Here is a 22,153-nt window from a genome sequence, read left to right on the forward strand (position 1 = left end):
ATACCTATACCACATAAACCTATGGGTATTATTTATTCAAGATTTTATAACCAATTATAATTATTTTTCTTTTTACTTCTCAAATTTATGTTTTCTGCCAGGACCTTGATTAATAGACAATATATCCTGGACACCACTCTATATCACTACACAGAGGTCATCTTCATTCTTTTATATCATTGCATAGTACTCCATTATATGGATAGACCATAGTTGACTCACTCTTTGTGGATCAACTTTGACATCTCATCCCTCCACCCCAGGAGTCAGTATGATGAGAATCACTTGCTTTATTTGTTTTCTAGTGGGTGATGTTGAGCAATGAGGGTCACTTAACCTCTCTGTGCTTCAGGTTTCTCATCTATAAAATGGGGATAATAATGGTACCGACCAATAGCGTTGTTGTGGAGATTTAATGAGTTAATATATGTAAAACTCTCAGAATAGTGCCTAATATATATTAAGTACTCAGTAACTCTTAGCTATTATAATAATAGCAATTATGATAATATAATTGTCAATTATTATGACTATTATAACCTTCACGTATTCTTATCTGCTTGCTATCAGCCCTGGGCAGTATAAAGATGAGCAAAAACCTTTTTTTTTTTTAAAGATTTTATTTTTTTAATTTATTTGGCACAGAGAGAGACAGTGAGAGAGGGAACACAAGCAGGGGGAATGGGAGAGGGAGAAGCAGGCTCCTCGCTGAGCAAGGAGCCCAATGCGGGACTCGATCCCAGGACCCTGGGATCATGAGCTGAGCTGAAGGCAGACGCTCAATGACTGAGCCACCCAGGCACCCCATGATGAGCAGAAACTTTTAAGGGGGGCAGTGTGGTTTAAAGAAAAGAGCACTGGGCTTGGAGCCCTGAGATCTGGATTCTAGTCCCTGATTTACTTCTAACCACTTGGGTAATCCTGGAGGAGCCATGAAACTCTCCTGATGTTATCTGTATAAAGAGGGAGCTGGAGAGAGGAGCTTAATTCTCTCCCTGCTCTCTGGTCTGTGTACTTTACTGGATGACTTGTTTCACACTGGCCAGAGGACAGGAAAATCTTCTGCTCTGAAAACTGGGACACCCTCATCTGTCATTTGAATTGACAAGCCCTTGGCTTTCTTCCATTCTGTGGCCTTGTGATGCACCAGAATTAGAATAAAGATTGTTCAAGATCTTTAGTCCTGGGAGGAAAGGAGGGAAGGGGAAAGAGAGGGGAAGAGGGGAGGAGAAGGAGGTAAAGGAGGGGAAGAAGGAGGAGGAGGAGAAAGGAGGGGGAGGAGGAGAAGGAGGAGAAATTTATCTCCTTCTCTTCAGTTTCTTGGCTGTAGAAGAAATGTAGAAACGGGAAATTTTTTTTTTTTTCTGCAAATTGGTGCCATGCCTCTCTGTACACAATATGGACATCTCCGAGTAAAGTTACTATTCAAAAAAAAACCAAAAACCAGTAAAGTCCTGAGCTTCTTATCTCTAAAAAGGTGCTTTTTGGAAAATGAACACTTGAGATTTCCTTAACGTGCCCCCTGAACATTCCAATCTGTTGGCTGTCCAGTCCCAGCAGTAATAGCAAGGTTTGGGTTAAACTTCTGAACTGCAAGGAGTGTCTCAAGGCAGTCACTTTTGTGGTGTGCAGAGCAGTGTGTGACCTCGACCTCTGAAAGCCCAGGCACAGAATTAATGAGAGGTTTCATGGGCCCCTAACAGAACATCTTACCAAGAATGTATTACTCTTGTTTTTGTATGTTCTCTTGAAACCCTTCAAATTGATGGTCAGATTGAAAACTTCAAAATTTCCTTTAAAAACCTCTGCCTGGGGTGTGTACACTTCTCTCTATGTGTGTTATACTTCAAAGAAAATGTTAGAAAGGAAGAAAGAAAAACAAAAACTCTGCTTAAGTCTTACTTTCTCTAGGATAAAGCTAACATACCCATCATTCTTTACCTTTAGCATTTCCCCACTCAGCACTTTACAAAGCCTTTACTTGGCCTCTGGAATTGACAAACTGTAGTGTAGTGCCGAGAGCTCTCAGTTCAGGGTCAGCATCCCTGTCTCCAGAACTGCTTCTTGATTCTTTCACACAGGAGTTGCCCATTGTCGGGCAAGACCCTGGACCTTGTTACGGCTCCATTCTCTTAGCTACAAGACAGGTGTAATGTGGTTAGTAATGAAATGTGTTGTCATGAAGATTAAATATGATAAGGGATATAAAAATGCTTCATTAACTATAGAAAATGGTAAAAAAATTTACAATTAAGGTTTATATCTTCCTATTATATTTTTCTGGTCTGTCATGTTATCATCTGGCTTCCTGGGGTCCACCCTCGGCTGCCCACGCTTCGTTTTCCACCCAGCAGCCAGAGGGATCCTGTGAATACACCGTATCTCTCCTGGGCTCCAGTGGTCCTGTTTCTCTCTCAGCCCTCTCAACTCCTCACTCCCTCTCTGACTTCAATTCCTACTCTTGCCTCTCTTGCTCATTGTCTCCCAACACACTGGGTTTCCTGTGAGTCTCCAGACCTCCAATTCGGTCCTGCTTCTGAACCTTTGCAATTTACTCTCCCAGGAATGCTTTTCTCCCAGACATCCATGGGGCAAACTTTTTCACTTCCTTCAAGTCTTTGCTTTTCAGTGAGGTCTTTTTGGCCATTGTGCTGTAGTTGCAACCCCAACCCTCTCTAGCCCTCCTTCCTGCTTTATATTTTTCCATCACCTGTAAGCCTCTAATACACTGTGTAAGTGACTTCTTTATTTTGATTATTTTTTGTCTTTCCCTACAAGACCTAAGCTCTACAAGAGCAAGAATTTGTGTCTGTTTTATTAACTGATGGATCCCTAACACCTAGAGCACAGCTTGACACATAGTAGGCCTTCAATAAATAGCTGTCTTATGAATGAATGGAGACTGTTTCAGGCTCACTATTGGACAAAGGATGGAACTGACATTTCGTGATACTTTTCCAGACATCGCTAGTGAAAATGAGCCTTATTGGAAACTCTGTGTAGATTCCGTATCGTCCCCCCAGGATCTTGACCACCTGGAAGATATTTGTATAATCTCTGCATGCTCTAAAATCAAGAATGCTGTTTCTATTCCAAAGACCTGTGGAGTGGCAGTAAACGCAGTGGAGATGTTCTTTGGAGAAATAGAACCTGGACCATACAAGGCAAATTTGACCCGATGCACTGATCTACTATATGTTATTGTTTCCCCACCTGGGTTTGTAGTATTTTCTTTAGCAGCATGTCATTTGGTCTTGCAGTATCTTAAAAGGTAGAATGATGAGCACATAGCTTTCCCCAAACTGTGTGCCAGGGCACACGAGTTCTAGGAAATGCTTACCTGTGCTTAAAAAAGAATAAGGGCCCCATAGTTCTGGTTCACCATATGTATTTGCATCTTAAAGGCTCTGGGGAGTCACATAGCTTATTATAAATAAAGGATGAGTGGCCTGCTTAATAGTTCTTAATTTATTAGACTAGGGAAAAACTTTTTCACTGTATGCCTATTAATACCCTACCCCACTCCCAGAGAATATACATGAGTACTAACATTTATGGAGTTTTACTTAATATTTTGTTAAAAGGCCAGGCACTAAAATAACATGTATGCACCAAGTCCATGCATCATGCCAGATTATTTTTGAAATCTACACAATATTGAATTCTGCTCCAGTATATTCATTTATTTGAAATAACAGAGTAATATTAAAAGACACTACCTATTTTGTGGCCATGATCCAGACCTTTCCAACTTTCATTTCCCACTGATCTCATGACATCTTGTATATGTTTTATTTGGCCACTGAGTGCTGTTCAGTACTCTGCAAGCTTACCTAAGGAAGGAAATCCATGTGTGGAGTATCCATTATGTTAATAATATATTCTCTGTGGGACTGCAGTTCTTTTTTGATTTTTATCAGTGAAGAACTTATGAAGCACTGTTCCTTACTTTATGCCAGGAATTCCATTAGACACAATGAAGATACCAGGGGAACAAGATGTGACAAGATCATGGAGTTTGCATTCTGGCGTAGCTAGGCAAAGACAACACGTAAACGAACCCAATAATCAAAGGTTGAGCCAACGGTTTTAAAGGAAGAGAGGAGGAGCTGAGGCAGAATAAGGTGTATGTGAGGGTGTTTCCTATTCGAGATGAGGTGACCAGGAGAGAAGGATGCTCTGAGGTAAGGACATTTAAATTGAGGTATAAAGATGATAAGGAGCTGGCCATGACAAGAAGGGGAAGAAGAACATTTGTTTTAGGCTGAGGGAATGGCATGACTAATGGCTCAGCCACAGGAAGCAACTTGCTAAGAATTGAAAGAAGGTCACATGGTTGGACCATAGTGTTCATGAGAGTCACGAGGTGGGGGGAAGGGTGGCATTCAATGGGTATGGGCAAATCACTCGGCTTTTGAGGTCATGGATTAGACTTCGAGAGAGCGATATGCTTGAATTTATGTTTCAAGGAAACATGAAGCAGAATATACACCAATGTACTAAAATTTTTGTTAAGCGAACAGTGGACATTTTAGAGTGCTTTTAACTATCTAAAAAATACAGATCATATATTTCTCCTTCTCTCTATTCCAAACATACAATATCCTCCAATCCTATGTGAACCACTGGGTCTTGGTGAAATGTTGTTATTCTACTCCGTGTTTTATATGTGAGTCCCCACACCTAGGCTCTCTCTGACACTCTACTTTGAAGAACACTGACAGCCTGGGGCACACGTGAGGATTTTGAGGTCAAAGTCTACCTTCTACAGTCCTGGAGCTTGTTTTGGGGGTTTACCCCAAAATCTCCCAACATCATGGCCTTTCCTTCTTCCAAGCCCCCAAATCTTCCTCTGATTTCCATTCCACCCGTTCTTGAGCCTAATTCACACAGAAATCCCTGTTAAAGTGTTAATAGGTAATGATCATGTCTCTTTTTTTTTTAATTTTTAATTTTTATTTATTTTTTAAGATTTTATTTATTTGCGAGAGAGAGAATGAGAGAGAGCAAGCACATGAGAGGGAGGAGGGTCAGAGGGAGAAGCAGACTCCCCGCTGAGCAGGGAGCCCGATGCGGGACTTGATCCCGGGACTCCAGGATCATGACCTGAGCCGAAGGCAGTCGCTTAACCAACTGAGCCACCCAGGCGCCCGGTAATGATCGTGTTAAATAAAGTGCGTTGAAGTGTGATCCTGACCAAAAGCATTTTCATTTTGAAGACAATTCTTTAAGGCAGTCTTGGCATCTAAGGCGTAGGGAGAAGAGCCATAGGGTGAGTAGGTGGGGCAAGAGGAACTCCTGCTCTGGGTGCTTTTAGAGGGTTCCCCATATTAGAAGCACGTATGCAAAATAAACTTATTAAGTCATACATGGGTATCTGTCCCTTAGGATTCTGTGCTCAGTGTTGGCACAGTATGATCCATACCTCTAAACATCCACTCTTGTGACTGACACCATTCAGGCCCCAGGGAAATGCTTTTCGCATCTCTCACCTTGTGTTCCTGAAACATCGGCGGCTAGGTCTAAAGATTTGTGGGTTATTTTACTACTGAAGTCAGAGATAGACACTACTTTGATATGTAGGAGGGATCTGAGCAGTGAAAGAACTGAGGTATGACAAAATAAATGATCAGTTTTTCAAATCTCTCCTCTCAGAAAGCATGAATTCAAGAGATGCATCATTTTCCAATAGTGCTGAACATCCATTTTCTTGCTCTTCTTCATGCTTCAATGAGTAGTTCTGACGGTACTCATGAATTAGCATAATACCTTTAACACTTGCAAATGGCAGTTCATCAAATAATTCATGCAACTCTGAAAGTCATATTTATGTCAGTACAGATGTAACGTGCATGAAGTATGATGGTGATCCTTTTTGTTGGCTACTAGATGAACCCTGAACTCTGGAAAAGCAAAGCTTTGTTTTTATAAAAAATGTTGAAGAAAAATGTATCAAATTCTCACAAATGAAATTTAGAATTTCAGCTTTCTTTGAATAATTTGAATTTCACATGTTGATATTTCAATTATAATTTATATTTTGCCTTTTAATTTTAATAGACAATTCTGAGTACTTCAGAAGAAAACTGACTTCTTTGGAGAACTTATAAAATAGTTTTTTACTTTTTTTTTTAAAGATTTTATTTATTTGAGAGAGACAGAAAGAGCCTGAGTGGGGGAGGGGCAGAGAGGGAGAAGCCAACTCCCCACTGAGCAGGGAGCCCAATTTAGGGCTGCAGCCCAGGACCCCAGGACCATGACCTGAGCCAAAGGCAGACGCTTAACTGACTTGGCCACCCAGGCGCCCCAAAACAGTTTTTACTTTTCCAAGTATTTTGCATTTATTATAATTTATAGAATTTGATGAAAACCTGTTTAAATTTTCTAAATTTTGAATTTTAATCCAAAAAATTTTTAATCTTTTAGATTATTGAGAATGAGTACAAATTACAGTTGTGATAGAAATTAAAAATATAAAACTCCACAAAAGCGCAGTTCAGAGAAGAGAAAAGGCTATAAAGGAAAAATTTAGTAAATCTTCAAAGAAGCCACCTGCTTAAATTTTTAAAAACTGTTAAAAAGTAAAGTGAGCAGGCTTCCATTGGGTATGACCCACATGAAATTTGCAAATAGGATATTACAACTTCTTTTTAAGTCAGGTTTTTGAGGTATAGTTTACATGTAGGAACAATCACCCTTTTTAGGTATTCAGTTTTATGTGTTTTGACAAAATATATATACTATTATGTAACCGCGACCCCAATCAAGATACAATGTTTTCCATCAACCCATGCCCCATGCCCCTTTCTAGTCACTCCCCTCACCCAACTCTCCCAGTTCCCAGCTCCTGGCAACCTTTGATTTGATTGATGTCTGTCCCTGTAATTTTGTCTTTTTCAGAAAGTCATGTAAATGGAATTCATACAGTATATAATCTTTTGTGTCTGGCTTCTTAGCATAATCCTTTTGAGAGCCATTCATGTTGTTGCAAGTATTGATAGATCATTTTCTTTTATTGCTAGGTATTTTTCCATTATATGGAGGAACTACAATTTGTTTAGCCATTCACCACTTGATGGACATCTGGGTTCTTTCCAGTTTGGGGAGATTATGAATAAAGCAGCTATAAGCCTTCTATACAGGACTTTGTGTGGCTATAGTGGGCAAAGTAGTTGAGTTACAACTTGGACCTAGGTTGTCTGATTCCACAGCTTGCATGTTCAACTTCTAAGTTATATTACGTGAAAACAAAATATGTAAGTAACTCCCAGTTGACTGAGAATATCTTATACACAGACGGCCTTTTGGAAAAGTTGACTTGCCCGTGTGATGGGCATTAGATGATAGCCCAAATTTATTCGGAGGTAAATTACCCATTTCTCTTGGGTAAATACCTAGGAGTGGCTTGCTGGGTCATATGGTAAGTGTATGTTTAACTGTGAGAAACTGCCGAGGTATTTTTCGAAGTGGCTGTCCATTTTGCCCACCACCAGCAGCGTGTGAGAGTTCCCCTTACTGTGCGTCCTTGCTATCACTTTGTATTATTAGGTGGTTTGTTAGCCTCTTTCTTTTAACTTAGCCATTTTAATAGGAGGACCATTCTCTAATTACTGATCAAAACAGTTAAATTGAGCAAAAAAAAATTATTCTCATCAACAACACAACTTGAATAGGTCGGATGAAATCTTGCCATTTCTTCTACTGGTTAAAATGATAAGAATATGGGCATTTGTTCTCCATTTTTCTCTTGCCCAGGGCCCACAAATGACAGTGGTGAGGCTTTACTCACTACATCCTTTCCTTCTGCTCCAAAGTTGACTCTTTGAGGAGGTGTGTTGCTTTGGGGTCTGAGAGCCTCCCTTGTGAAGGACAGCTACCACCTGCCTCTGCAGCACCCTCTAGTGGAGGTGGAGACTTCAGGATTCAACTTGTCCTCTCTGCCTGCACGGCCCCTCTTCCCGAGGGCTGAAAGAAAGTCAGCATGGCCACTCTGGGAGGCTTGCATAAACTTGGACATAACATTTGTCATTTAGTCACAGTTTATCTACCAGTAATATTTTATGTAAACCAGACTTTGAAACAGACTGAGAAGTATTTGGAAAAAAAATCGAATTCCTTATCATTGTGATATAAACAACTAAAACTGGTTAACCAGTTTTAGGTCATATTTCTCAGATGTAAAGTAGCAGAGATCTGTAGTTAAGTAATATGACAATTGAAATTTTTGCGCAAGGTTACAAGTGTCTATGGAAGTTTTCATACACACAAACCAGGAACTGTAGCTTTAGGGGTGTCACATGCCACCCAGAGAGGCTGCCAGCCCCTGGTCTAGAAGACAGGACCCGGGTTTAGGTAGCTTTCTCTGTAGGAGACCTAGCATGGCTCCATGGGCCACCTGATGGGATGGCGAGTGATGCCCTGAACAGTCTGTGAGCAGCTGAGCCTTCATTCCCCAACTGTCACTATGAGAAGCCTTATGGGACGTAGTAAATGGTAGCATGCTCTATTTTCCCATCCCTGGTGAGACCTTGCGTAGGGTTTCCCATCAGCGAAGAGTTCAGCTTTAGGATCCTGAAATCCTGGAAGCAGGGCATTGGAGAAACCCGGCCTGTGATGGACATTGGGCGGCCTCTCTTAGTAGGGGAGGGAGAGGAAGTGAATCTGAAGCTATCTAATTTATCCTGACAGATTCTAAACTTTTTAGTAGATTGTAGAGAATGCCATGAGGGAAAAATGGACTTCCTCATTTTCAGATTCAGCAAAAAAAGGCACTCAATAGATCAAACTGTTGCCTCTTCCTGCCCACAAGAATGTGTCCCCACAGGAACGGTGTCATTTTGTCATCTACCAAATGCAGGCTGGGGTAAAATATTTCCTGACTTGGCATTTGTGGAACCTTCAAATATTTAAGGGTACTCGCCTCTCCTCTCAGTTATTTCTTCCCTCAAGGATCACAAAAACCTTGAGAAATGTCAAGCTTCCTTTCCATATTTTCTTTACTGAATTCAAGATCACAACTTTTTTTTTTAGCCCTTCTAATAGATTTGGGCTATCATCTAATGCCCATCACACAGGCAAGTCAACTTTTCCAAAAGGTGGTCTGTGTGTAAGATATTCTGGGTCAACTAGGAGTTAATTACATACTTTGTATTCACTTAATGTAACTTAGAAGTTGAACGTGCAAGTTGTGGAATCAGACAACCTAGGTCCAAGTTGTAACTCAACTACTTAGCCAGCTATTATACTCTCTTAAAATCTGAATGTACTGCCAACCCATTTCCTTATTTATTTATCTTTGAAAGTGTTTGACTGCTTGTGTTATTACTTTCATGTATGCAAACTGTTAAAGCACTTTCAAAGGTAAGTAAATTTACCCAATTGGTCTCACAGTAAATAAATACTTTTATTCTTGTAATAAAATGCTGTAGAGTCTTGGGCAAGGAACTTATCCTCAATGACACTTTTTCTTTAAACAAAAACTTTTTAATTGAGATGTAGCAAACATAAAGTGTATCAATCTTCGTTGCACAACTTGGTGAGTTGTATACACCCACATAATCACATTAATTATTATTGTGTTTTGCTCTTGGAAAGACAAATATACATTTAAACTTCAACTGCCTGGTGGTTCGACATGCAAAGCATGCAAAGAGAGTGGTATTCCAAGTTACACCTAGAATACTTAACTATAAATGAAAGTGAATATTCAGCTACTAGTAAAATTCCTCATGACAGATTTTGTTTGTATTGACAAAAGATTGACATCGTTACACAAAATCTATGTGACATTAGCCTAGATGATCTTGAGATCGAGTATACTATAAATTTTGATCAAATAGTTCTCTCCACATTTGTCTGTGTTACACTGCTCAAATATGTGATCTACATTCTTAAGTGCTACTACAAAGCTGTTGCCATATCAAATGACTCAACAGCTCATCTTACACTGAAAACAATACAAAGGATTGCCTGAAATCCACCTCTCCAATAGCCACATAATTAGTGGGACCTGGACAATGGTGAAGATCTGGATTTCACAGAATAACGTGAAATTATTCACACTGATTTTGTCATTCTTTGGCCAGTGAAGAAGACTGAGAAATAAAAATTAGCTTGGGTGGTAAAAAAAATCTGTCCTGTCTTTCATGTGACTAGAATAAAAAACCAAGATAAAGCTAGTTGCAGAATTAATAGAAAACAATATTTCCTCCAAGGACATGCTTCAAATGTCACAATACCTCCTTTCTTACTCATTGAGAAACTTTACTGTTGAACTGAGACTGGTTAAGAATAAAACATCGCACTCTTGCCCAGAGGATTTAAGTCACTTTGACACAGAGGAGCCGTCTTAGTTTCCAACCCAGGGGCAGAGCTTGAGATAAGAGGGGTCCAGACTCAGCATTTCACATCCATCTTAACCTTGTAGTTTCCAAGGAAATGAGACCCTGCTTTCATTTTGCAGCCCACACTTGATGTTGACTTCTTTGAGTTTATCACAATACCACTTCAGTTAAATTATACTTAATTCTACCTTTCCCCCAAGCCCTAGAATCTCTTTTCCTTTGTCTGGTGCCATATTCCATGATTCTCTGGTGTGTAGTTTCCCTCTTTCCAGTGGATCAATAAATCTGCTTCAGTTGGCCTGTGGGTTTGTTCTTGGAATGCTTAAGCTGATTAGGCTCGGACAGTAGATTTCATTATTCCTGTTTTCCCAGATAAGGGAAACGAAACTCAAGAAGGTTAAATAAAATATAAGTGGGGTCATGAATAATAAGTGGTTACAGAATTCAAACCAAGATCTGAAGTGTGATGAATGAAGCCCCCATCCTTTCCCACTACACCATGCTGACCCTCTACTTTTGCTTAACAACCCAACCAATGTGAAGCTGCATAATCCACTCATGCCATGTGTCTCTTCTTCCCCATAGCTAGTACCCAGTTCTGACACACACCTCTGTTCCTCAAAGTATGGCTTCAGTTTTATAGTGTTCCTTTCTGCCAGGAAGCTGAATGAGCCATCCAACAGTTCTAAGCTCCCTTCTTCCTCAGCCACACCAATCAGCACATATTTCTTACTTACTTACTTACTTACTTATTTATTTATTTATTTATTTATTTATTTAAAGATTTTATTTATTTATTTGACAGAGAGAGACATAGCGAGAGCAGGAACACAAGCAGGGGGAGTGGGAGAGGGAGAACCAGGCTTCCCGCTGAGCAGGGAGCCCGATGCAGGGCTCCATCCCAGGACCCTGGGATCATGACCTGAGCCGAAGGCAGATGCTTAACGACTGAGCCACCCAGGCACCCTAATCAGCACATATTTCTAACAACACACTCCGAGTTTTCACACTTGCATGTCTGTGCTTGTGCTGTTCCCTGACCTTGGATTCCTTGCCCATAACTCTCCGCCTATACAAATCTGAAAAGAAATCATATCAAAGTTTTTACTGCAAATATCAGAAACCATGCTAGTTTACTTTAGCGGACAAGTACAGAGAATATTGGGTGTTTTTTCACAGAAACCGTGAACAGTTGAACCTTCATTGCCCAAACTGTCACTATGAGAAGTCTTACAGGATGTGGCAAATGGGAGCGTGCTCTATTTTCCCATCACTGGTGAGACCCTGGGTAGAGCTTGGGTAGGTAGTATGTCACAGAACTTTGGAAGGACCAGCACACTGACTTGAAGGCTACTCCACGGGATGGGTCCAGGACAGGCAGCAATGCTGCCAAGGACCCAGGTAACATAGTTTCCATCTTCTCTGACATTAGGGAGTGCTAGACCCTCTCTTGCTACTGTTTAATAAGCTGGGGGTCCCTCACAGGGACTAGTCACGTTGGCGCCTTATTTACATCATGAGCTTCCAATTACACGGCTGAATTCTCTAACCTTTGTCTATGTATTATTACTTTCTGAAACATCAGCCTTTCGGGAGGGCTGTGGCTCATTGTGAGCACATGCTGCAGAATGATTCAATTACTTGGGGCCCTTCAGGGTTGAATGACCTGCCAAGACCAAAGCCCTTGTGCTACACACTTTATGAGGAATGCTGGGGACAGCCAAAGGGATCTGCTGGACCCTACAGTGGTCTCCTTTACCTCGCACCCCCAGCTTGAATCCATGCTGAGTGGAGTAATCCCTTTCCTGGCCCCTTTCCTTGTCTCATAAGGTGGGCTCCCTGCACTTAGAAAGAGCTTTCATATGAGTGGTCTTTTGCTTGTTTTATTCTTGTGATTTTGGTTTTGAAAATAGGCCCAGTGTCTTTGGCCAGTGGGTATAATTTCAGTGGATTTGATGGATATGACAAATAAAAGAATGATGAATATTATGTAACAGCTGGTGGACTCTGAATGGTTTTGGCTGTGATTCTGGAAAAGAATGAGGGAGGGATATGGTTACACACAAAGGTGAAGTTTGAATGGAGCCATCCTAACTTTCTTTTGGATATCAATATTTCAGCGGGAGGCTAAAGCAGAATGGCACAGAGACCAACGCAGTCCCTCTCCCCCAGGCTTCCTGCCTCTCTCACAGGACTGAAGAAGTTTCCAGACTTGAGACATTCTTGCATGTTTCTGGCAAGGCACCCCCTCTTCCCTACCCCCCAACACCCACCTCAGTGGGCATTATCTTCCTCTGTATAACTCAGTTACCACTAGACACCCAAGACTGCCTCCTCATTCCCCATTTCCCAGATTCTCTTTTCTGGAAGATCTGAATAGCTCCTTAAATGACTCCATCTCATACTTTTCCAGAACTCAAAACTCTTCCCCTGTGCCTCTGAAATTCAATGGATAGACAGGAAACTCTCTTCTTCCTCATGTTCCTTTCACCTTCTAGTCCTACCTGGCTCTTCCCTAAGGACACTGCTCCCTCTGTAGCCCCCTGTGAGGGTAGCTGGTTTCTCGTCCACATCTCTTGGACCAGTGGGCCTACAATAGGACAGGTATCCTCTTGGCTTCTTATTGCTGCTTTCATACCATGCTCTTCCATAAAAACAGCACTGAAATTCTTGATATTGGACTATATCATCTGCCACTTGCCTTTTGGCAACCATTTACTGACTCCAGTGTCACTTCCCCTCATTCCTGGCTCACTGTCACTTTCTCTGACATCATGTCTACTATGTTCTTGGTGATTTCAGTATCCATATAGATGAATCTTCCAGTTCACTGGCCTTTCAGCTCCTTAACCTCCTCTCCTCCAAACATCTCATACTCCATCCTGCCTCAGCCATTCACTTGCATGGACATACCACATGACCCTGTCTTTACCAAGAATCTTATCCCCTCCACTATCTTAATTTCAAGATCCCATTATCTGGGCACCACTTCTTATTTTATTTGCTTCTACCTATGTCTTCCTCCTCCATCCCATTTCCTTGCCTCCTCTTCATGAGTAACCACTATGCCTAATTTTGCACTTTTAATTCCCCTGATATTTAAAATGGCTTTATCACATATGCATGTATTCCTGAACAGTATATTATTTAGCTGTTTTTGTTTTGGAACTTTATATAAATGATGTCATACTGCAAATAGTGATTTGAAGTTTGCATTTTTTATACGCTATTCTATACACAAAATGTCTCCATGTTGTTGTGTGCAATGGCCGTGGTTTGGTTTTATGCTGTATAATATTCTGTGGTGTGAATACAACAAAATTTATTCATTCATTCCTCCCAAGGCTCCTTCCAGCTTTTTGATATTATTAATTCTGCTGCTATAAGTAGTTTGTACATATCTTCTGATGCATATTTGCTAGAGTTTTTCTAGGAGTGGAATCAATGGGTTCAACTTTACATGATGTTATTTTTTTCTAAAGTAAGTGTACATCACTTCCATTATTCCACTAAATCCTGATTTAAAAAACTCTTTGCCCTCACCAGGACCTATAATAATTGACTGTACTATCTACTTACTTCCTTCAATGTCTATTTACCAGCCTATAGTCCATGGTCTGTCATAATAGTCATTCCTTCATATACACCCTCAGTTCCTCTGCCTCCCCTTTCTTTGTCACGCTCATCTGGCAAAACCCTAACTCTGACCACGGCCAAATCTCTGTACATGCACCCACCCAAGAGAACGTGATTGCAGATAACTTCACAGCCAGGCTGGCTGTTCTCACTTTACATTCATACCACTCATCTCAGCCTTGCAGTCATACTGTACTTCCTTCGTCTACTAACTCTCCCATGCTTCTTTCTTATACCTTCTCCTCTCTCCTCAAACCTCTGTCACTTCTTGCTGCATCCTCACTCTCAGCAGATGACCTTGCTCCCTTTGTCACTGAGGAAATAGAATCAATCCGAGAAGGTGTGCCATTGGCTCTCACTTCTGCCATGTTCATCTATGCTCATTGTGTTACCCAGTGCTAGGTAACAAAGCACTCTAAAACTTAGTGGCTTTTTTTTTTCTAAATTATTATTTTTTTAAGATTTTATTTATTTATTTAACAGAGAGAGATACAGCGAGAGAGGGAACACAAGCAGGGGGAGTGGAAGAAGCAGGCTTCCCGCGGAGCAGGGAGCCTGATGTGGGGCTCGATCCCAGGACCCTGGGATCATGACCTGAGCCAAAGGCAGACGCTTAACGACTGAGCCACCCAGGCGCCCCTAAAACTTAGTGACTTAAATAATGTCATTTATGATCTCACAGTTTCTGTGGGTCAGGAACTTGGCCACAGCTTAGTTGGGTCCTCTGGCTCTGGGTCTCCTAGTATCTTCCTTTCGAGTGCTCACATACCTTGATCAGTAAATAAATAGGCCAGTTATGCTCCGGCCCTCAAGGACAAGTACTTATTACTAATAACGAGCTGGATGAGAAAGGCCACACGCACTCTCGTCTTCCTATGGAACACACACTAGGCAAAATAAATTTTGTACTATTAGTAAATTGTAAAACTATTTTTTCCTTAAATTACCTTTATGGTATTAGAATAATTAACAGACATCTGGAAAAAGAAAGTAGAATTCTTGCCTCACCGGAGACCAAAATAATTTACAGATGGATCAGTGATTTAACTATAAAGAAAATAAAGTATAAAGTACAAAGTACCAGGGGAAAAAAAGGAAATAATTTTTCTTATCATCTCACAATAGGACAAAAAACCTTCTTGAATAGAGTACAAAACCCAAAAGTCATATAAAAAAGATGGGTAAATTTGATTCTATAATAATAAAAATGTCTACAGGGTGAGAAAAATAATGAACAAAATGAAATGACCAATTACAAACTAGGAAAATATTTTCAACTTACAGACAAAGGATATACAATATATATAATTTATATATAATTTATACTTTGAAAACACTTGACTAATCAATAAGTAAAAGATCAATAATAATCTAATAACAAAACAGGCAAAGGATATAAACAGACAATTGGAAAGATGCTCAAGTTCACTCAGTTAAAGAAATGGGAATTACAGCTACAATGAATACACATACTTTGTGTTAGACATCATGCTTTGCATGGATTATATACAAACATGTTTATATATTACAAATATTTACTCCTCTCAACAACCTTATGAACTAGGTACTATTGTTATTCCCATGTTGTAAATAAAGAAATTGAGGCTCAGCAGTTTGCTCAAAGACAGCTAAAAAGTAGCAAAACCACTGTGCTTCTCACTCTTTTGCACATGCAAAAATGATACAAGTACAAGGATATTGACTGCAGAGCATGGCACAAGGCAAACACTGGGTAGGCGTTGGCTCAACAAGTAAATAAGTGCTGCTTATAATAGCAAAGATGGGCAACAATCTACATGCCCCAGGAGGAAACGGATTAAATAAATATGGTACAGTTAAAAGAATGAGCCACTGAGTGCATCCATAGGGAATAATCTCCAAGACTGATTACTGAGAAAAGCAAGATGCAGAATAATATAGATGACATGCGTATCAATTACATAATATAAGGGACATATTTGTAAAAGTGTGGTCCATCTCTGGAGGTATTCACAAGAAATTCATAAGGAAATTTGCCTCCCAAGAGAAGAACTAGGTGGCTGGCTGACAGAAGAGAGATGAAGAGTACTTTTCATGATATTCCATCCCTCCTACATTTTTCGTTTGTTTTCATGTGTGCATCTGTTACCTATTTAAATGAATGAAAAAAATTAAAAGTGAAGTAGTGATAATTTTAAAAGAAATAAAATAGTCTATAAGCAACAGTATGGAAAAATATAGTATTACAGCATGAGCTGTTCCTTACTGACTATATTTAAAAGAACAGGAAGGAGTGGTTTTATGTGCAAAAAATAGACATGGTCCAGGGATGTTAATATAGCATAGAAGCCAGATATTCTGGATTCATCTCTTGCTTTTGACTTTGACTGCTGGTGCCTGAGGCAAGTGAATTAAGCCAGTCAAATCTGGATAATAGTACTTAATGATCAACCTTACCTCTGCATTGTGAAAACCAATTACTCGATATTGGTGAAATGCTTTGAAGGTGCAACATTCCAGGGTGCAAGGCAGAGCCTGTTCAGACCTGTGTGCTGTCATGGGAACTAAGACTCTGGAGTCAAGGCTTTGAGGAGACTTCCAATCACCATTTAGTTACACAAATATTTTTAAAGTGCCGGTGCTTCCAAATGTTTCTTAAATGTGTGTGTCCAGAGTATTAGCTTATTTCAGTAAGCTGCCAATGGTCCAGTGAGTACATTTTGAATATAATGATTTCAGGAAAATGAGTTCTTTTCAGAGAAGGGAAGTGAGGCCTAAGACATCACAGTGTACAATTCAATAAAGAAACTACAAACCCTTTAGAAATTTACCATGAGTTAGGGGCTGATGTTGGCTTTTTAACAACGTGTATTAAATGAATCTATAAAAATATAACATCCACAAGCAGCAATGTATAGTCTAGGAAAAGAAAACTAATGGAAATGAGAATGTTGGTAGATAGTTCTCCATGGGTCTCTCACACTGCTGCTCATCTTGCAAGCAATGCAGTGACTATCCTTCCGTCTGGAGTATCTTTTCAAGGATGTTTGTGGAGTTAACAGCCTTGGAAGACAGAGATAGTGTTTTCCTCTAGAGCAAAGACAGGTTTGCCAACTGTGCTTTATCAAAGATCGAAGTTCTCTAAATTCCATGTTCCTTTCCTGTGGTACAATACAGTATATCTAGTTCTTTTCACATCACTCGTGGTAACTGGGGCTTGGGTCTCCTAGTATCTTTCTTCCAAGTGCTCACATAACTTGATCAGTAAATAAATAGGCCAGTTTTGCCCTGACCCTCAAGGACAAGTACTTATTACTAATAACAAGCTGGGTGAGAAAGGTCACACACACTCTCCTCTTCCTATAGAAAACATACTAGGCAAAATAAATTTTGTACTATTAGTAAATTGTAAAAATCTCCCACATTAAACTATTTTTTCCTTAAATTACCTTTATGGTATTAGAATAACTAAAAGACATCTGGAAAAGAGAAAGTGGTAACTGGGGCTTGTGTCAGTATGCTGATACTCTGGCTCCTGCTGTCACTATGAATAATAGACTATCTTTTGTCTTTGACCCAGGAGTTTCGTATCTTCTACCAGCGTCCGTGAAACTGTGACCAAGTGACTTCTTAGCTTGCCAGTTGAGTAATATCTCAAATTCTTCATAGTTCTTGAGAGAAAAGTACTCTCTAGATTGCTGCTATACAAGTGTAAGTCACTCATGTGAGCCACATACATAATTTTCAGTTTGACAGAAGCCACATTAAAAGGCTAGAAACAGGTAAAATTAATTTTAATAATGTTTTATTTACCTCATATCTGAAATATTATCTCAACATGTAATCAATATAAAAATTACTAATAAGCTATTTACATTCTTTCTTTAGTACAAAGTCTTTAAAATCTGGGGTGTTTTTAATACTTATAATAAATCTCAATTCGTACTAGCAACATTCCAAATGCTCAGTAGCCACTGAGTGGCTTTCATTTTGGACAGTGCAACTCTAGACTGTAAAATATGGTAAAATGGAAGTAAAAGTTTTCAGGCCTGAAATAGATTTTTCTTTTTCTTTTTTTTTTTTTTTTTAAGATTTTACTTATTTATTTGACACAGAGAGAGAGACAGCAAGAGAGGGAACACAAGCAGGGGGAGTGGGAGAAGGAGAAGCAGGCTTCCCGCTGAGCAGGGAGCCGGATGCGGAGCTCGATCCCAGGACCCGGGGATCATGACCTGAGCCGAAGGCAGACGCTTAATGCCTGAGCCACCCAGGCACCCGAAATAGATTTTTCTTTAACAACAAAAAAAATTAAGTCTAGAATGTCAGTGATATCACTCATCAGACCTCATGTCCCTCATGTTCCAAAATTTAAGTCTGACAAACCTGTCAGGAAATCCTTCATGCATTATTTAATCCTCCTGTGCCCTTTAAGGTACATTCAGGATGGTTGGTTCTTCTGCAGCTGCATGTAATAAGATAGGAATGTAGGATAAAAGTCATTAAAGACAAATTTGCTACCAATCCATCAAGCCATGCCTTGTCCTTTTGTTTCCAGAAACTGAAATTTAAATGTACCTTCACTTTTTCTTTAATTTTCTCCTTTGAGAAGTTTATTTGCCTAGCTAGAGGAGGGGGGAGATTCCTAACCTCAGCCCATGTGATACTACTATTTGAATCAGAGATGAGTACTTAAACAATTTTGATTAAGGAAAAATGAATGACTTTAGCCAGACTCACTTTGCCTCACATTTGCTCATCTGCCCTGCCTAGTCCACAGGGTTGCCACATGATCACAAGGAATAATAGCAGCAATGGGGTGTTGGCAAAGGAAGGGGGAGAGCCTGAGAAGTAAGCTGCACTGATGATGAATATAATCTGTACTTACTATAAATTTTTTGCTGAACAGCATTCTTCAGACCTCAGAATCTTGCATGGGTTTGATTATGGTAAAATAAAGTAGATAACTGCAAAACTTTATCTTTGGGACTGAGGAGATGTAACCCAAATAATATTGAGGTTTAAAAGCAAGAAATATGGTTTACAAGAATCATGCACATTGCTCCTCCTATATCCTCAAAATCCTCCATAGATGGGAAAATGTAGAAGTTAGAGAATTTTGTTTTAATGTCTAACCTCATGAAATCCAATGTTCAAGAAAAGGACTCAAATAAAAATGTTATGAGATTTCATCTAAAATTTATACAACAGAATCCTTTTTGGAACAATATTGGCACAGGGAAAAGACGCTTAATCAATCAAACTCTTTGTAAGGGTCCTGTAACATTGGCAGTGGATGAATTAAAAAATGACCTAAGGTGTGGTCAAGCACCCTACAGAACAGTATCAGTCCTCAGATCCCAGACCTTAGACAACTCAGGGCCTCCCCATCGGTCTGTGGAGGAGACAATCTGAGTCCCAATATGAGCACAGGGGAGGATTCACCTCCACATAGATTTTCCACCAACTGATGACCTATTGTTACTCATGTCATTCTATTCCATTACATGAAGCTGGCATTTGGTCTAAGACTCTCACAGAGGCTCTGCCTTTCCTTCATAGTTCTATTTAAGAACTGTTACCAAGGTGCCTCAGTGACATTGTGTCCTCTTTTGTGTGTACCCTTCTCTTTTATCCAGCACCCTGACTTCCCAACCCTCTCCTCAAGAGTCTCTTCATTTCTTCTATTGCCATGTGTTCCAGTAGCACCACCCTTTGAGTTTCATACCTAGGCTTTGGCCAGATTCTTCCCTGGTTTTGGACCTCACCCATGTTGACACCTGGCCCCTTCCAGACTCAGCTTGCCCTGCTTACCATTTGGCTTCATTTGCTACATCTTTGGGTAACAGGCATGTCACCCTGCATCACCGCCCAGTTGGGTGCTCTTTTAGGCAGCCGTTAACTTTGCAGGCAGTGGCTCGTTCCTTGTATTAGACAGTCTTTCACTCTCATTTTTCCTCTGCTGTTCTCTCTTTTCTCCCTCCAGTGAAATGACAGTGAGCTATAGTAAAAAGCCTATGGAATTTGGAGTTAACAATGACTCCAGTTTGGATGCTGAATATTGAATTCCATGGTGCCACCTTGCTGTGCAACCTTGGCAATAGTTACATCTAAGCTTGGCTCTTCATCTATAAATTTGGGATGATAACAATCAGTGCATAAGTTTCTTATGATGGTAAAAAGATGTGTGAGGGCTAGTGTACAAGAGCCAGACATAAATTGACACATGAGCATGGCATGTTTGAAGGACAATGAGCTGAGTGTTCTAAAATCAATTGACTTTTTGTTGGCCTGACTCTTTCTGCCTGAATTGGATTTTTTTTTAAAACGCAGATATCTATCTTCTAACTCTGCTATATTATATTACTATGTCTTTGACATGGTCTGCTTTATCTTTTGTATTCCTTTCAGTAGTGCCTTGACCATCACAATTGGGTATTTCTTGGCTTGAGTGGAACAGAGAGTTCCTGCTGGAGTCATGGCACATAAACTTCCCAAAAGAGGGCTTCAGATGTTGGGAACCCTTGTAGGTTTTTGACCAGGAAATCTATAGCATGAAAGAAAGTTGTAGGAAAACCTGATACCAGTGTAACAGAACTGCTTGGAAGCAGGGAGGCTAGTGGTCAGAACATTTGACAGATCTGAGGCCCTACATGCTGTCGTCTGTGAGGTTTTGTACAAATTGTTTAGCTCTTCAGCTTTCATTTCCTTGTCAGTATACTGGGGATATTATATCTTCCCCACAGCACTGACAGGAGGATGTATGGGAGAATCCATGATACTTGATTATCACGGTATCTGGTATGGAGGGCCTGCTCAACACACATTAACTGTGAGGGTCTTAATGTTTCCTTTAAACATCTTCTGAAGCTGTTCTCAATCCAGAGTGTTCCTATTAAAATGCCAATCATATCACATCATTCTGCTCAGAGCCTTCCAATAACCCCTTCCATTCAATGGGAAGGTCACGATCCTTGTAGACACCAACTCAAACGCACTATTTCCTTTCTCAGCTCTATTTCCTTTTTCCCTGAACATGCAAAGCCTCTTTACAAAACATTTAATTTAATTATTTGGTATGCTTACTGTCTATTATCCGTCTTTCCCTACTAGAGTGTAAGCTCCGTAAGGGAGGTGTATTCTGTTCACTGTTAGGTCAGTGCTCTAGATTAGTGCCTGGCCAGTGTAAGTGCCTTTTGTTGAATGAATGAATGAATGAATGAATGAATGAATGAATGAATTTCCCACAGCCAGAGGTAGATGGTCTCTACCTCTTCTAAGGGCCTATATGACTTTGATGGCTATTCTCTTATGCTACTTATTATAGTCTAAATTATGCTGTGGTATTTTGAGATTTGCCTCAGTCCCTTAACCAGAGTGTAAGCTCCCTGATTGGGAATGGTGTCCTCCGCCAGTTTGTGTTACCCCCAAAGCCTAGCACTCAGTCATTAGTGCTCTTTTTGGGGAAAAATACCTCTGGAATTCTGGACAATGTTCTCTGTCTTCACTTCACTCCTCTCTTCACCATTTCTTTACTAAGATTAAACCTTATTATCAAAAATTAATTGGTTAAAGATCTGGTCTTTCATTTTCAAGAGCAAATGAATTTAATAAATACCACTTAATAAAATCCATTAATAAGTGGTCAAATTTAATTTCTGAACATAATACTTACATTTTCTTCTCAGGAGAAATAAAAACTCGTGCAATGGCCACCTTCTTTAACGTGGTGTGAGTATCAGAGTGAGACGGATTCAGTGGCAGAAGCAGCTCCACGGTGGGCACCCTCTCCACCTGTTTCCCCTTCCCTCCACGTGGCTGCATTGCACAAGGATGGAAGTCAGGCTCCCGCACCCCCTCCTTCACCTGGGCCGCCTCTGTGCTGCCTATCCTAAAGCAGTGTGGCTTAAGGGCAAAATCAAAAGAAGTGGAAAAGAGCCATTTAAGGAAAGAAGCAGACAAAAAATACAATTCTGTCTCTCTCTATTACCTAGGGAATTACAAAAATGTGCTTAAAAGGACATTTCTCTTATTTGGATGCTAACCTTCCTCAGCTTTTTGCCCAACTCGTGATCCCAGTAACTGATGTCTATTAAAATTTGGGCTTGTGTAAAATTAAAGAAGAAATTCCTGAACTTGAGCTTCCCACACAAATAGCATGAACAAGCCCTCAGGCAGCATCTATGGCGTTGAAGAAA

The 22,153-nt window shown here is 40.1% G+C and overlaps 1 protein-coding gene and 1 long non-coding RNA gene across 11 annotated transcripts in view; one reads left to right on the forward strand and one right to left on the reverse strand.

Moving 5' to 3' along the window:
* The window catches only part of RANBP3L (RAN binding protein 3 like), a 291,046-nt gene that overhangs the window by 101,954 nt on the left and 166,939 nt on the right, over nucleotides 1–22,153 (forward strand). The gene's annotated exons all lie outside the window — the stretch shown is intronic.
* LOC135365445 (uncharacterized) overlaps nucleotides 1–22,153 on the reverse strand; it is a 44,416-nt gene that overhangs the window by 3,891 nt on the left and 18,372 nt on the right. For 3 of the 4 annotated variants that reach the window (XR_010413326.1, XR_010413325.1, XR_010413327.1), the window contains 2 exons: nucleotides 21,631–21,860; nucleotides 1,942–2,136 (listed from right to left, as the gene is read on the reverse strand). This is a non-coding gene — a long non-coding RNA (uncharacterized LOC135365445). The remainder of the gene's footprint in view (nucleotides 1–1,941; nucleotides 2,137–21,630; nucleotides 21,861–22,153) is intronic. The other variant, XR_010413328.1, reaches the window with a different exon arrangement.

Source organism: Mirounga angustirostris, unplaced genomic scaffold (assembly GCF_029215605.1).
Source record: "Mirounga angustirostris isolate CCGP_5_RB_7025 unplaced genomic scaffold, mMirAng1.0.hap1 SCAF_7, whole genome shotgun sequence".
NCBI lineage: Eukaryota > Metazoa > Chordata > Mammalia > Carnivora > Phocidae > Mirounga > Mirounga angustirostris.